Source organism: Panulirus ornatus, unplaced genomic scaffold, assembly GCF_036320965.1.
Source record: "Panulirus ornatus isolate Po-2019 unplaced genomic scaffold, ASM3632096v1 CTG_872_pilon, whole genome shotgun sequence".
In the NCBI taxonomy this organism is placed as follows: Eukaryota; Metazoa; Arthropoda; class Malacostraca; order Decapoda; family Palinuridae; genus Panulirus; species Panulirus ornatus.
The window spans coordinates 27296-45182 of NW_027265399.1; the positions used below are offsets into that span (position 1 = coordinate 27296).

At 47.9% G+C, this 17887-nt stretch overlaps 1 long non-coding RNA gene across 1 annotated transcript; it reads right to left on the minus strand.

Moving 5' to 3' along the window:
* Positions 1-2859: 2859 nt before the first annotated feature.
* On the minus strand, positions 2860-16536 carry LOC139748563 (uncharacterized). The gene is made up of 2 exons (XR_011712767.1): positions 4933-16536; positions 2860-4897 (listed from the first exon to the last, which is right to left on the minus strand). It is a non-coding gene; the product is annotated as an uncharacterized lncRNA (long non-coding RNA).
* Between the last annotated feature and the right edge of the window lie 1351 nt (positions 16537-17887).

Consider the following 17887-nt stretch of genomic DNA (forward strand, 5'->3'; position numbering starts at 1 on the left):
GATCAGATTGGCACGCCATACGTGCTGACGTTCTGTCTTACTTCCCGCCTGTCGACCGGCAATGCATGCGGCTCCGGACCAGCGCTGAAGTTTGCTCAAGACTGCAGGCTCCCGGACAGCCGCCTGAATTACTGGGTCGGACGAGGTGAGCAGTTTCTCGAACCTCGCTTGTTTGTTTAGCCGGACGGTTGAGACAGTCTGGTATGCCCAGCCCACCATCTCCAGATGTCGAGTGGAAGTATGAGCAGGGCACGTCATGGGCTAGGCGGAGCCAGCGGCGAACCGCCACTCGCACTTGCCTGTCCATGCGTGCTAACTGTGTCTTAAATACTTCCCCCAACACAAGTCGATGCATGAGCTTGGGGATCAGATGCTCCACCAGCAACGCAATCCGTTGTTGAGGTTTTAGAGGGGCTCTGGTGATGTTTCGCAGCCCCTCTTCTAGCAAGGCTCCATAGGACTTACGGCGACCCCCGGGCCCCGACGAGAATCCCGAGGTACTTATACTCGTCCTCAGCGCTCATGGAGCCGACAGCGTTACCCAAGACTTGGTACGTCCTATTCTTATTGACGTACCAAGTCTTACGTTTGCCGTCAACCTCCATGCTGAGGGTACGACAAATCCCTGGGTTTACTTGAAGCCCACCCACCACGAGGGTCGCAGCCATGACGTCCATTGCCTTTTGCAAGCCAGTGGGCGTCTGCGCGACCAGAACAAAGTCGTCAGCGAAAGCCAGTGCTGATACGGTCTTGTCTCCCAATCTTACCCCTACGCCGGTCTCCTTCACCCTCGTGATTCCTTCGTCAATCACAAGGTTGAAGAGCATCGGCGATAATGGGTCGCCCTGTTTGACCCCACGAGTCATGTTTATCTTTTTCGACATCCCATCGCTGCCTTCGATTTTGGTGAAGGCTCGGTCGTACGTCGACATGATGTATGACCTGACGAGGGCAGGAATGCCCTTCCGCGACATGGCCCGCTCGATAGTGCTGTGGTTAACACTATCGAACGCTTTGGCCATGTCTAGGAATGCCAGGTGCACACCGTGGGCGTGTGCTCGCGCACGACCGACGATCGCATCCAAGATCGTCAAGTTCTCAAGGCATCCGTCCACTGGAACGAATGCCTTTTGAGCCTCGTCGATCTGGATGAGGCTTGAGATGCGGCTGCTCAGAACCTTGTGCAGCAGTCGGACTACGGCACATGAGATAGTGATTGGCCGGTAGTCCTTGGGCTCGGTAGGGTTAGGGACCTTTGGTATCAGCACCGTTCTGTTCGCCTTGAAAGGCTCTGGCAGTGCAGACGTAGCAAGCCAAAGGTTGAACATCTTGGCCAGTACCCTCGGAGGAATGGACTTCAGTAACCGAGTCTACATTCCATCAGGTCCAGGAGCAGATGTTCTAGTTGCCTTGAGGTGGTGTGCTACCTCGTCTATGGTTATAATCCTTGCTAGTTGTTCGCTATATGGGTCATAGTCAGTAATAACACGTTCGGCCGGCTCAGATGGTCGAGAGAAGAGAGCCCCCCAAAAGGGAATGAGGCGTTCAGGCCCAACCGAAGTTGGCGGTACCTCCCAGTCACCTTTGAGGATCTGTCCAGCAGCCAAAAACCTATTTTCTCGATAGAGTCTCTGTGTTTTGCGGTATTGCTCCCTTCTAAGCCGATTCCCACGCAAAGGTGTCCCCTCCGCTTGGCGTACGCGGCCTTGGTTCGCTGACTGCCTTGAACCACCTTCACCACGATCCGGGCGGGTCTTGGGGCGGGCTGCAAGAACTTAGCATCTGTGATGCGTGTTTTGCAGCGGCCCTGGCGGCGGCGAGGCTGTCACCCTGACGCAAATGGTCCAGGGCAACATTTAGGACGTCCTCGCCCCATGATGTCCTAGTGGGGTCGAGTAATAATACGTCGAAATAAGCGACAGTCTCCGCCACAAAGGAAGCAATCGTTTGTTGGGGTTGGGGGATCCGCGGAATGGCTGGGACATAAAACCGCGGGAGGAATGGTAATCTCACCGCCGGGTTCCGCACACGCGTACATCCCTGTACGTGGTGCTTCCCCCTCTTCATCATTCCGCGTGTTGCTTCGCCTTGTGGCTGGGACACGCCTCCTAATCGACGCACCATCCAGCACCTCACCTTCACCAGTTTCCTGGATCAGGTTCAAGTTCAGTTCCTGAACCTTGGACTTATATGACGCCTTGCGTCGGAGCCCTTTGATCGCTTCGACCGTCCTAGAAGGGACAATCTCCCGCAACCGCTGGTTCAGGCCCTGCCCGGCAACTAGTGAGGGACCAGCTGCCATCCCGGCCTCAGCCCTGGCGAGGAGCTCAATCTCCTCATCAGACCACCGAGCCTTGGACAGAACGTGTCTTGTCGCCAGCTCCTGGTGAAAGGAGCCAGCATGCGCCTGCCTCTCGTGGACCCTACGGCCCCGAAAGCTGGCGAAGGTCTTCCCACAATGTGGGCAAGTGGGTGAACGGTCGTCGACTGTTCCCACGTGGTTTTTGTCGGCAACCGACATACCAACAGAGGCTGGTACGCTATTCACTAAGGAATGGGTTATGCGTGACGGGTGTCAACGAAGCGAAAACCCGTGACAAAGGTAGACGCCTCGGTTTTGGTAGCACAGTGCTGCCGCCCGAAGGAAGCAGAGGACTGCAGTCAAACGATGGCCTCTGCCGCTGTGCTTCAGCCCACGGGATTTCCCTTTAGTAGTTGCCCTACTATACCAGTAAACAAAGCTGGACAACTTCCGACTCTCAGCTGTTGGTTGGAATGTACTGGATAACCAACCAACGGAGCTAGGGCTTGGGGTACGCAATCACTCGAATTACTCGGCTTTTTGAGCTTTATAAGAGCGAGCGATAATCCGACGCTTATATGCTTGGCATATAAGCATTTCCCTCTTCCCTCCTCCAAATGTTATTTGTGTTATCTAGTGTGTTAACTTCTCTGTGTTTACAACAAGGCAAGCGAGTGTTTAACAGTGTTCCTGGGCCACTGGTACCACAGCTTACGAAGGCTGGTGGTGGTACAGAATTGTGCACCCAATTGGGAGGTGACCGCGGGAGAGCTCCACCGGACCTTGTGCGTCCAGACCTACTTTGGGACTTTTGTGATCGTATGCCTCATCTTTTTCTTTTGAGAGAGAGAGGAGGCAAACGTGAGGAAAGTACTGTTTGGGTGGTACTCCACACAAGAATCTGGGGCTTAGTCCCCACTGGGTTGGACTTGTGAGCCAACCACTATTCCCATAGAGGGTAGTGACCGACCTATGCTTGACAAAGTCCAAAAATGCAGAATTCTTGATACATGCGACTGGTTCAATGACTAGCTTCCCTCAACCCGTTCCTCAACAAGAAAGTGACTAATGGCTAGCCAGGCTGGTGCAGTGGAAATGGTAAGAAGACTGACTAGTGGTGACCTTATCCAAGTTAAGCCGTCAAATCAAGTTGCGGACCTACTGGAGCTGAAAAAGTTCCATTCATATGATGTTGTGGCTTCCATTACGGTGACCATGAATTCATACAGAGGAGTAATCTGTCTTGATATCATGGGCACGAGTGAGGACGGCATTATGAAGTTACTTGCAGACGAAATGATCGCTCCTAGAGTTTTCAAAATTTATCGACGGCGAGTAATGTACAACACTTCCCCCCCCCCCCCCAAGACTGACGATTCTCTTGACAGACACATTTGAAAGCCACCTGCTCTATTCGACCCCTCCTGCGTTGGTCCTTCCCCCAGGAGACAACTGCTGAAGACTTCAGTGACGAGACTCCAAGTCAGTGAGATTGACGCTGTGGCCTCACTGCCCTCGCCACATCCTCCACCCTCACGTCGCCTTCAGTCAATTACGCACCTATTTTTCATTCATTCATTACCATCCATCTCATCCTCTGCGATCGTACGGCTTCAACAAATTCTACCCTTGCTACCCTACTCCATTCTGGAAATTCATTTCCTGAGGAGCGGAGGCTTTGTGCGGAACTATCCTCGCTTAACGGAGTCAAGAGCCTTTTATTCTTACCTACAATTCCCTTCTTTCGTCTTGCAACGCAACTGTTTTGCACCCCCAAGCCTCCAGGGTACCCTGTGATAGTGCAGGGGTTTCCCTGGAGTGGGGTCGTGGTCCCTCACATTTCGTAGACGTAAGACACTGATGCCATCATCACGCCTCCCGACATACGAAGCAAATTTAATAATATATACTACCCCCTCCCCCTTCCACCACAGATTTATTAACGATTGTCTATCGGAAAACTGAGGGTCGTCCCAGTATGGTAGTACATAACCCTACTAACAAAACTTAGAATTTGCCTAAGCAAGGATAATTATCTTGACAAGCCATTGATTGATCAACTCTCCAAACGACGTTTACAAATTATTAGTGACCGCAAGCCCGCTCCAAGCTAGATGCATCATAATTTCTAACATCGATGCTTCTATCATGTCCCTTAACCCAGCCGAGATTGTTGAAGCTATTGACCAGGAGAATAGCGACATCAACGTAACCAATGTATACAAACTAAACACGTCACGCTCAATAAAAATCCAATGTTCCAACCCAATTGAGGCAGATCGCCTGCCATCCCGTGAAATTTTGTCTCCCATGATCTCGGGGTCGCCAAGTACTTAAGATTAGACCAATATCTAAAAATTCAGCAATGTTTTAAATGCTTAGAGTACGGTCACGATAAGAAGAGCTAAAAAATAACAAGAGACTTGCAGTCACTGTGCTGAGGTTGGACACAGCTAATGCAAGGCCCAGACTCCAACTTGCGTTAACTGCAGAGGCCAACACATTGCTGTGTCTGGGCAATGCCCGCGAAAAAGGGATCAACTCCGCACAGCGCGACAGTACCGCAAATCATCTATCTCCACCCAAAATACAAACCTCACCTCTACGCACCAGTTACTACCAAACATAACCTCACCTCTACGCACCAGTTACTACCAAACTAACTACCACCACCCAACCTTCTCCAGTCCCAACCACAAACTCCTCCGACATCCTCACCCTCCAAGGGAAAATGCATGCGTGCTATCTTATGACTATTCCTGAGCAAGGAAGAAAAGTCCGATTTTAACACCTTCCTTGCCTAACTCCTTAGCTAACTCAACAAAATCAATGCACGCTGGGTCGAGCCCTGCCTGTTTACCTTCTAAATCTCACTTCCTCTAATCTAGAACATCCGTTATTTGTTTATAAGAGCCCAACGTGAACTGCATAGTTGTAGATTGTGCTGTTTTAAATAACTATCACCCGTATAGAGATGAAGATCATGGGGTAGCCATCGATGTACACCAAATCTTATCCCGTACAGGAGGGACTAAATTCTACTCTCGAAGCCGTCGCATGCAGCGTAGAATTTAATAACATACCTACCCATTTGTTCAGTTTACTGTCCCGATTCCTGTGCACTTCATGATTTCACCTCACTTTTTTGTCAATTACCCCACAAAAAATGATTTCTTGGAGATTTCGATGCTCGTAATGAACAATGGGGAAACATACGGGCAGCTTCTCGTGGAAAACAAATGTTAAATAATATCAATTCTAATCTCGCTCTTCTGAACGATGGTGATCGGACAGGAAATATTTCATGGACCCATCCTTGTCATCCCCAGATATAAATGACATCACCTGGGTAAGTATGACAACTCCTTGGGAAGTGACCACTTCCCAATCTGTATTTCTTATACATGCAACATGTTGCCATCTCCGTTTAGATCTGATTATAAGAAAGCAGATTGGGGATGTTTCTCAAGTCTCTCTCTCTCTCTCTCTCTATATATATATATATATATATATATATATATATATACACATATATAATCCGAAGATGACAGATTCAAAGGTCAATAGTGAAACTAATACCATATTAACCCGAAATGTACAGAGTGAGCGCAATAGGAGAGAGGATTTTCGACAAAGAGCCATCATAACTTCATGGCATGTAAGCAAGCAAGGGTTCAATTAAATAGAAGAATACGACAAGCTAAAGGAGACGCCTGACGTGGCTATGTTTCAACTGTAAATAAAGACCCCCCAACAGTCAGGTCTGGTCCACAATTAAGAAAATATGACCAAAAAAATACAAACAACCATCCATCCAACTCACCACGCAAGATGGCATCATAGACGACCCAGTTGATATAGCCAACGCTATCACCAGGAGATTCTCAGACATAAGTAGCTCGGCCAATTACGATCGACGGTTTTTACACAATGATCCTCAGGCCGAGCAGACAGCGATTGACTTTGCCACAGATGAAAATATTCTATACAATAATACCTTTACCCTTAAGGAATTACTTCTTGCCCTGAAATCCTGTAAAGGTTCCAGCCCAGAACCCAACAGGATAACCTACGAGATGATTCAGCATCTTAGTCAGGCCAACCTGACTAAGAAGTTAGCATTGTACAATGAAATTTGGAATTCTAGAACGTTTCCAAACTCATGGCACTTTGCGCACGTCAACCCCATCCCAAAAGGTTCGATGCCTTACGAATATCAATTCGTTTCGACCAATATATTGCACTGAGCTGCATTTGCAAGGTCATGGAAAGAATGGTTAGTAAAAGGCTTATTTTTCATTAGAATAGCAGATATTAAATGATCAACAGTGTGCATTCCGTAAACAGAAGCACAAAGGATCATTTAATAAATCTAGAACATAACATTTCAGACAGTTTTATAAAGATTCTTTTAATTGCAGTTTTTTTAGATTTGGAAAAAGCCTTTGACCTGACATGGTGAACTGAATCTTAAGCAAACTATATGCTATTTGTTTAAGATGTTCTTTACCTATTTGTCAAAAATTCTTTACACGACAGAACATTCGCTGTCAAGATTGCTGCATCAAACGTAATCTCAGACATATTTGTCGAAGAAAACGGGGTGCAGCAAGGCAGCGTTCTGATCAACATTATTTAATATGATTAATGATATTGTCTCTCCAGCTTCCGTCCCTCGAAACCTTAAATACATGACGATTGTCAATATAGCACTTTGCTTAATGCACAATTTTCGGCCGAGCGGGTTCAAGTCACACTTGAATCCGTTAAACTTTGGTCACTACTACAGTGGGGACTCAAGTTCTCACCAGCTAAAAGCGTTGCGGTTGTTTTTACCCGTAAAAATAAAAACCCGAATTTGTAGCTACAATTAGACAACCTGATTCCCTTTCTTAATAACGTAAGATTTTTTGGGTTAAATTTTGACCGAAGATTGGAAAACACATACATTTTATCATAAATTGTAATAAAAGGTTAGATATTCTCAAGTATCTCTGGTTCATTTTGGGGAGCCGACAGGAAATGTTTATCAATATTGTACAAGGCCCTTAGTATGAGTATACTAGACTATGGAGTCTGCTTTGCGCTTTCAGCTGCACACGAACACAAGTGCAGCTACTGAGGTATCCCGGAGGTCCTTAGGGGCGTACGGGAATTAACCGGGAAGGACACCGTGCATGTCAAGAAAGCGCGAATGCTCTCCGGTAGTTAGGGCTCTCATATAGAGACCTGGAGGTGTGCTCCGTGAAAGCCCTAACCTAGATCCATACCCCTTACAGAATGTAGTCCAAGAGCACAGGTTAAGATCAGTAGCCCGCTGTGTCCATCTGGTGTCGGCCCTTGGGTTGGCAAGTGTGCTTCCCCTTTTGTGTGCTCGTGGGTGACGGTTGGCTGTCAGTCGCCCGGCGGTTAACTGGCGGGTACCAATCCCCGAAGGTGGTTCTGTTTGTCGGGGGAGTAGGCGTCCTGGCGGGACTGCCCGTTGCTCCTGTCCGACAGGCCGCATTGGACGGCATTTGTGTTGGCGACTGCCTCGGTGTATAAAGGAAAGTACGGAGAGTAATCCAAACCACTTTTCTGTCCTCCTAATGCATTCATTCTTATATCTATGCTATCATCAGTCTGACCTATTATCTTATTCTTACATTTTCAAATAACCCATCTCATTTCACTATCTACAAATTAAATAAAAAAATGTCAATTTTTATTCACCCACTTAGCAATACAACGGAGTACGCAGTGCAAACACCGATCAGCAGTGATGAGAAAAATATAGCTGGGCAACTGCTAAAGGGAGCTCAAGGGTCGATATGCAGTGATCTCCATCACCTGACTGCGGGCCTCTACTGTCTTCGGGCAGTAGCACTGCATGAAACCTTCCGGGACGTCTACCAGTTACGGATTTTCGTTCTGTGGCACCCGTTACGCAGAAACAAATCCCTTTGGAATTGCGTGCCAACCACTGTTGGCATATCGGGTGCCGACACGAACCAAGGAGGAGCGGCTAATGACTGCTTTCCCACTTGTTCTGCTAATGTTCAATCTGTGGATCGCCACCTTTACACTGCCTGAACCACTCCAAGGGATATAGGACGGTACTGATACCAAAAGTACTAAATCCCGCACAGCACAAGGACTACAGGCTGATTACTATCTCATGCGCTGTAGTCCGTCTGCTCCATGAAATACTGAGCACCCGCATCTCGAGCCTCGTCCAGATCGGTGGAGCTCAAAAAGCATTCGTCCCTGTGGACGGATGCCTCGAGAACCTCACGATCTTGGATGCGATCGTTGGTCGTGCGCGGGCACACGCCCACGCTTTGCACCTAGAATTGCTCGACATAGCTAAATCATTCGAAAGTGTTAGTCACAGTACTATCGAGCGAGCCATATCGCGTAAGGGTATTGCTGCCCCCGTCAGGGTATATATATGTCTACGTATGACCATGCCTTCACACATATTGAAGGCAGCGGTGAGATGTCGGGGAGATTAGAACGACACGTGGGGTCAAACAGGGCGGTCCCCTATCCCCAATTCTTTTTAACCTTGTGATCGATGAAGTGATCACAAGGGTTAAGGAAGGTGTGGGGGGTGAGACTTGGAGACCAGATGGTGCCAGTACTAGCCTTTGCCGATGAACCGGTTCTGGTGGCGCAGACGGTGGGCGGTCTGCAAAAAATCTATCGATATCATGGCAGACACTAGCTGAGGGAGGTCTTCAAGTGAACCCGGAAAAGTGTCGGTCCCTCAGCATGGAGATCGGTGGCAAACGCAAGAATTTGTATGTCAAAATAATACAAGAAGTTCCAAGTCTTGGGCAGCGTTATCGGCTCCATAGACGCTGAGGACGACTATAAGTTCCTCATTGTTCTCGTTGGGGCAAGGGGTAGGCACAGATCCTACGGTGACCTGCTAGAAGAGAGGCTTACCAACATCAACAAATAACATCTTAAAACCTCAGCAGAGGATTACGATCCTCGTAGATCATCTCGTACCCAAGCTGATGCATCAGCTGGTGCTAGGGGGTATACAAGACGCAGTTAGAACGTATGGATAGGCAGGTTAGAGTTGCGGCTGGCCGCTGGCTCCGCCTGCCCCATGACGTGTCCTGCGTATCCTCTCACTCGGCGGTAGTTGATGGCGGCTTGGGTATAACAGATTGTCTCGACTGTGTCGCTAAACAAGCTCGTTTCAGAGAATTGCTTACCTCATCTGACCCAGTGGTTCAGGCGACGGCCCGGGAACCTGTAGTTTTGAGGAAGCCCCGCATGCATTGCCGGTCAGCAGGTAAGTAATCATACCGAATGATCGCACGCATGGCGCTCTAATCTAGTTAGTACCTGCGGTAGGTCGGGTCTCACTCCATCTGCTGATGTACGAGGTGATCTGCAAGCCTCTTATTCCTATCGCAGGGTCCTTCCGGATGCCGGACATAGTGGCCTATGATCCCTGCATCGATCGCAAGTCTATAAAGAATTGGGGATAGGGGATCGCCCTGTTTGATCCCACTTGTCATTGGTACAACAAAAAAGGACGTTCCAAGTCTTGGGTAGCGCTATCGACTCCATGGACGCTGAGGACGATTACAAGTACCTTGGTGTTCTCGTCGGGGTAGGGGGTCTGCGTAAACCCTACGGTGCCCTATTAGAAGAGGGTCTAGCCAACATCAACAGGGCTCCTCTAAAACATCAGAGGATTACAATCCTCGTGGACCACCTCGTACCCAAACTAACGCATCGCCTGGTGCTGGGGAGGTTTATAAGACGCAGCTCACGCGCATGGACAGGCAGGTATAAGTGGCGGCTCGCTGTTGGCTACGTCTGTCCCATGTGGTTAATTCCAGCCAGCGGCAGGTGATGGTGGTCTGGCAATCCCTGATTTTTTCTCGACCATCCGGCTGTATAAGCAAGCAAGATTCGATAAGTTGCTCACCTCGTTTGGTCCAGCGATTCAGACGGCGGTCCGGGAACATGCAATAATGAGGAAGTTTCAGAATTGATCAGGCCTCGCATGCATTGCTGGTCGACAGGCGAGCAATGAAACAGAACGATCTTACGCAAGGAGGGCTAACTTAATCAGTGCCTGCGATGGGTCGGGTCTTACTCCACATGCTGCTGTATCACAGGTCAGCAGATGGGTCACCAGTGGGATCTTACTTCACAAGCAGTGACTATGTTAAGGCCATCAGTGAGGTAGGGATCACTCCCCATCCCCGTCAGGGCAAAAAGAGGCCGACCCAATATTTCCGGCGTCTGTGACACTTGTCACAAGCCCGGTAGGATTGGGCATATCGCCCAGGTATACCAACATACCAATGGGGTCAGGGTGAAAGGGCATGATAATATCAATGCCTTTTTAAGCCGGACGGTTCAGGCAAAAGGGTTACGAGGTGATCTGCGAGCCTCGTATTCCTACTGCAGGGTCCTTCCGGAAGCCGGACACTGGCTTCCACAGGCTTGGAGACTTGCCTTATAGACGCGCAAGTCTCCAGAATTTGCTTTGCACTCTCAGCTGGAAACCACCACAAGTGTAGCTATTACGGCAGCTCAAGAGTCCTTCAGGGCGTATGGGACTTAACCGGGAAAGACACCATGAGCATGACATCTGCCATGCGAGGCGCATGTTGTCAGTGCGCGAGTGCTCTCAGAGGGTTGAGGCTTTCCTACCGGGACATTAAACTGTGCTCTATGAAAGCCCTAACCTGGACCAATACCCTTCACAGGATGTGGTCCAGTCGCCTGCCCCTCAACATGTAGTGTCGGCCCTTGGCCTGGTTTGGGTGGGCCGCCCTTTTACGCTCGTGGGTGACGGTTGGCTGTTCGTCCTTCCGAATCTTTCATGGCGGGTACCAGTTCCTGATAGCGGTTTGACGTGACGGGGAAGTAGACGCCTTGGCAGGGGAAGCCTGCCACTCCTGTCAGTCAAGCCGCACAGGATGGTGTGCAGTGCTGGGGGTTGGACTGTAGTAAAAGTCTAGCTGGGTAAGGTAAGGCACCCAGCACCTTGCGTACTGCCCATGTCTCGTCATACTTCTGCCTTTGCTATCAGCAGTCTGACCTATTGCCTTCCTCTTGTTGATCTACACACCCGGCTCGCTGACAACCTCTTCTTTCACTGTCTACATTTGTAAATACCATCTTACCCTTTGATTGGTTGCAGACGGTAGTTAGCTTCAGCGCTGGTACTAATAATTGGAAATGAAAAAAAAATGTGGAGTTGGACCAGGACTTTAAGCGGGAGAGTCTTGGTGTTAAGGGACTAAGACAGTCACACACCTTATCGAGCAATCGTTGCGTAATTAAGTTTGATCGCGAAGCCTGAAGCCCTAACTCCGTTAGTGGTGATCCAGTGACCACTAAAGGCAACACGCAGCCTTGGCGTTGCCACTGTAGCCCGCAGTCTCAGACATGGCCCAACACACCCTCACCAATGTGGTGTGGTCGGGTTGAGTTGGAGAAGGACCAGCCTGGCAAAGAAGTGAGGGTTTCCAAAGTTGTGGGAGTTGGTGTAAGGCCCAAGGCGGCTTTAGTCTCCTCCAGGAAGCTCGAAACCTCGTCGATGACCGACAGGTGACGATGCAGGATTTCTTCCATGTTTGTTTTACTCGTAGGGCCGTACAGGACTCGCTGTGCGAGATGTAATGAACGTAGACAATCCGTCTTTACATCATAAAGTATTATTCTTTCACGGGAGAGGGGTAGCGTTACTTCTACCCCAGTCAAACTTCCTCCCCAGCTGCCTGGCGAGCGTTACAACTCTGCTTAATGCCCTTCGCCCAAATACCGCACCACACACTAGATCCTACAATACCTAAAGATTTACGAAGCTGAAGACCTTCAGCAGAATTGCTAAAAGAAATTGAGAGTATTCTAACTTTGATCACTAATATAGTAATATATGATTATGCATCAGATAATATATACATATATACCGTACTAACCTTCAATAGCTAGGATCGAACCCGGGTCACTTGCGTAGGAGGCGGGAGCACTACTGCTAGGCTATGATCACCCCTTAAATGAGAAACAACTAATCGAGTACTATGTAATCGAATACCCCTCGTCTCATGTTGGTGAGCAACAATGCTGTTGCTGGTTGCGTGAGCCTGTGAGCTGTCTCGCTTTCTCTCTCTCTCCTATTTCTTTATCTTACGCTGTCGTCTATGGACCTACTGGATCCCACGGTGGGAGTAGGATCTGTATTCGCTCCGAAGCGCCCGGAGTGACGTACACCTCAATTAAGAGTGGGTTCGTGCTCGCACAAAAGGTCAGCAGCAGCCAAGAGTCGCCGTGGGATTCTATAACCATGCAGGAGTGCCCACGGTTTGAGGGTCGTGGTTAGTTATGGCTGTTAAGAGAGATCTTCATAAATCCTCCAAGATGGGTTCCTTTATTTCATCATAGGGGCTCTCTTTCTCTCCCACCCGCGACCCACGTGTATACCGGCATGAGGATAACAGTGGGGACCGCCTGCAGACAAGGAAGATGAAGGAGCTCAAGCAGCTGAATGATCAGTTGAAGCGCAACCACGCTCCCACCGACGCCGCCGCCTCCACCTGCGTTTTCTTAGAAGCCGCCTCCTCCACCCAGGTTTCCTCAGGCGCCTCTACCTCCGCCTGTGTTTCCTCCGTCGCTGCTCCCAGTGTCTCCGACGATATTACCACTGGTACCTCTGACGCTCTTCACACTAATGATTTAGCTCCTGACAATAGTCGAGGAGAGAAAAAAACATCACTTCGGGAAACTCTGAACAAGTAGCTCCGAAGGCTCCTGTTTCCTGTCTCCGAACCAGGCAACAACTCCCCGGAGGCAACTCTCTCAAAGTACAGGATCGGAAATTCCTAGAAGTCAACTTACGCTACATTAACGAAAATAGAAAAGTAAAACCCCGGGTCAAATTCACAGTTCGACAGAACCTGAAGGGGGAAATGATTGTTCACCCCAAAGATGGACAGCTCCACCCAAGCTCTGGAGAACCTGTTGAAAACCCTCCACAGAGGTAGAAGCTACAAATCTCGATCCGGCCCTGGAGGAAACCAAATCGGTTATCCTCAAATATCCCAAAGAACTTCCCCTTGAACCCAACATGAATCACATCAAACTTCTGAAATCAGAGATTCTCTCCACAGGCAGACTAGAAGACCACCACAAAACAAGTGATAACGCACTACGGACCATCGCCAGCCTCCATAAATCAAGATTTGGGGAAGTACGAGGTACGGCCCTATGTGCCAGAACCCCTCCGATGCTACCGCTGCCAAAAGTAAATGCAATCTTAAGGGCTTTAAACGTTGAGCCGAACCAGCGGCAAAAATGGTAGTCGCAAAAAAGCAGCAGAACACGGCGAAGGAATGAGAAATAATACTACACAAGAACAAGGAACACAGGAAAATAATGTTTAGAGTGCGAGAGAAGTTTTATGAATCGGTATGATCTTAAAAGGCACGTGCTAGAACAAACTGGTGAGAAGCCATAATGTGAAAACTTTCCCAGATAAAAACAAGTTAATGAAATACCTTAGAAGTCATACGGGAGAGAAGCCATACGTGTCTACAGTGCGAAAAAGGCTTCTATGAGAAGAATGCTTTAGTAAACTGTACGAGACTGCACAGGGGTGAGACTTTTCCCTTTCTCGACGCACTACAAATTCTGAATCATCATACAGAGGAGGAACCAACCACCACCGCCAGTGACGTTTCCGTCGACGACAAAAAAGATGGATTCTGGACGAAGGTCAAGAAAAAAACGCCGCCTTACCTCTGAGAATAACAAACAGGAGGCTTCCAAAGTTCAGGCCAACACCACCAGTACTTCTAACAAAGTTCAGGACATTGAATACGACGCAGAATATATACGCTGCCATAGCAAGGATCGAAAGAGATTTTCAGACCAACTTTACTGTATGACCTAACCTCAAAGGAGAGATGTCATACATTCTTAGGATTCGGAATCTGCAATAGCTCTGGACCTCCACCACAGTCACCTGTACCAAACTGGAGCCATTCTTATGGAAACCAAATATGTTGTCCTCAGGTATCGGAAGGAGTTTCCTCTTAGCTTTCTAGAACAATTCCAAGGTTCTTAATGTAGAAAGATGTTCCTCAGCGCCAAACAAGACGGTCAGAACACGAAGGTCCTGATTACGCACTGCTGACCGTCATCAAGCAGTATCGACTAAAGGACCCAATGCAAATAAGATGTGCGGCCATACGTTCCAGAGCGTCTCAAATAGTATCGATGCCAATGATTTGGTCACCTGCAGCCGCTACCACAGCATGCCATCCAGCCCCTGAAGGAACCTTCGTCTGGGGAATGCAGAGACGATCCAAATTACAGCAGCCTTCCCAACCAAGGGTGGTCAGTTGGAGAGCCGAGCAGTTCCCCGGCTTACCCGCGTACTTCCTTCTACCCAGAGTGAAGCAGAAAAGACATCTCCGCCCATAATAGAGATCACGACAACACGAGAGATTATCCCAGAACGCATTATACATGTCTCGAATCTAACCAAAGTTCTGACCAACCTCACCGATGGCCTAGCCGCACTCTTGGGTCACAAGATTCAGGCTACACAGCTATCCATGCTGACAGGAAGTCTCCCGGCAAGTTGCCACTGCCCCTGCTCCAGCCACAACTGAGACTGACCCACCCGGAAGGACGTATGAGTGAAATCCTAAAGCCATTTAACCCGAGAAAAAAAGACAAAGGGCAACATCAACAACCAAGATGAAGATAGACTTGCCAGTACTGCTGACCCGCAAGGCAGCTCAGAAGCCGACCAAAGTTGATACGACAAAAAGATCTTGGAACGCTACTTGACCTCAGACCTGGAGGATATCAACCTCATCGAGCCGGCGCCAGACTTGAACACATCCTTCAAGGAGCACCAACTAAGATGAGCTACACGAAGAAGGCGGAAGGACACAAAGAGGCAGTATTGACGACCACATTACTTGCCTGAAGATTCTTTCCTGGAATGTGCTGGGAACCAATAAGACGCGGCGCCTACAATGAATGTCGCACCAAAAAATGACATACTGCTGCAGGAGCACCACAAACTTAGTGGGTTCCATGTCTTCAGAAAATATTTTCCCCTGCTACTACCAAAATGATGGATGATTCCAGTCAAGTTACATCCACTGCGCCGAGATCATGCAACCTACACCCTGTGGTCAAGACGTGGTACACAGGCCATTAGAATTCCTCTGCTAGACCGCAACGTCATCACATACAATATATACAAGAGCAGTACAACGTCCCTAGACGTGACAATTGTTAGCCTCGGCCAAGGAACACTGCACACTAATATGAGAGGATATCAAGGCCCATTATCCCTCCCTGAACTTAAGAAGCCCCACCAACGAAGATGGGTCTCACCTGTAACTAACACTAAAGGACACTACAGGAATCACCTTTACTAAACAATGGTGATCCCATCCACATAAGGGGAGGAAGGCTGGATATTGCCTTCCTCTAGCTTGCTGGAGCCCTCGTTCTACTGGCAGGTATATTCAACTTTGACGAATAACCACTTTGCCACGCTGACTACACTTGGGATCAGCAAGTTGCCCCCGCCACCACCACCAGGATGTAGATAACTCCCGGAAGGTGAACTGGAAGCTCTTTAGGAAATGCCTGAAAGAGAGGCACACAGACAACCGCAGGCCGACACCACATAACAGGACAAGATAAACCCGTATAGAAGATTAATCGGGTCCCTTCAAGAAGATGCCGATCTGGATATCTGGAAGACCAAGGTTACAATCAGACAACACAAACACTTAATACTACTACAGCAGAGTGAAGTAACAACCAAGGAGTAAACAAAGCCAGGAAACAAGTACACGAGACACTCAAACCCCATGATTCCTATGCTTCAGCACTAACGAGTCAACCCGTGATGGTGGCCATTGCCATACGTTGCTGAACCACATATCACGACTCCATACGAATTTCAGCATCAACGAAGACAAAAACTCAGATGACCATGACAAAAGCACTCATTCCAAAACCACTTCCCCTGTTCGATACCCCCCCCCGCCGCCCAATTAACTAATGAAAAACTATGTCGCAGGTCGTCGTTCCTGTGGCTTCTTCCAGATACAAGATAATTACCCAGTTTAGGGAATTTCCAATGTTTACATAGAAATATGGAAGAAATGTTAAAACTAAACTAGGAAAATCTGCGATCACATATGTGACTTTAATAATATTTTCATTAATAAACAAATTTTGAACTCTCTTCGAGAGAATGCTCAGTGCAAGGTTCGTTCACAGTCCGTCGAGCGCGTGTCCATTTTACTCAGGGACAACTTCAGTTGGTGTCTGGAAACTTATCGCGGTCGTATCGGCAACGGGTAGCAAAGAACTAACAGACATGGCCTCTTTATACACTCTCCTTCCTGTTATAAGCAAACGTCACGCGGAGATTCAAAATTAAACAAAAATAATTTAAACAATGACAAAGCAGGAGCAGTAAGGGACTGCTATATTCCCATAGTAAACTTGGCAAATTGGACGGACAAGCTGGCAAATCAGAGATGGGAAAACATGCACCAATAGCAGACCATGTGGAGGATGTAGGATGTCTTGAGAATATAGTAAGTGTAATGGATATGCCAGCTGGTAGTGCTTACAGCAGGCAAAATAAAAGTGAAGGAAGGCAAGTATGTGAATTCGGTGTTTAGCGATGCAAATGTATCCCAGAAAACATCTGATCCGATTCGCTGCCAACGGTGCAAATATGCTAGTTCACTCACTTTGAACTCTATTGAAACAAGTCAAACCTAATATGTGATGAAGTGCATGTGACATTGGTTTCATTTGTGTACATCATATGCGTGTAAATCATTACCAAGATGAACTGAAGATATGTTCCTGATATTTTTGTCTCCTATGCAGCCAATGGCCATGAGAGAACTCCAAAAATTAACAAGTGTGAAGCCCTAAGATGCTACACTCGTGCCAACCTAGATGGATTTCACTGCATTGTGTTGTAGAACTGCCTCAAACAACTACCCGCACAGAAGCATATTCTCTAACAACTTTAAAAGATCGACAAATACCAGCTGCTGAATCTACCCCGCGAAAACTTAATAATACAACCAGTTGGTGGTATTGTCAGCTTCTCGATTAGGTCTCGCCTCTACAATGACCTGTACAAGATGCTGTTGCTGCTAACTGTGGATCCAAACATTTGTGAGCTCCAGAGCAGTCTTTTCAACACTTCACCCACCACACTTGGTACCTGCTTCAAACCTGGTCTAGTCCACTATCAACAGTGGTAGCGAGATATCTAGCCAATTTCCTTCCGCAAAACAAGTGTACCTCGGAGGTCATGGATGATAGCTCCATCTACCACCAAACCTATTCTTATTCCAAACAAATTCCTCTGATCTCACGCCTCAGAAAAAAAATAGATAAAAATGCATGAGTGTTATTCAAAATCCATATTACTGAGCAAAGATAGAAATGCACGAGTTATTCAAAATCCATATTACTGAGCAAAGAGAAAAATGCATGCATGTTATTCAAAATTCCTGAGGAGTTTAATATTTTTTAACTTAACACAACAACCTACCACCTATA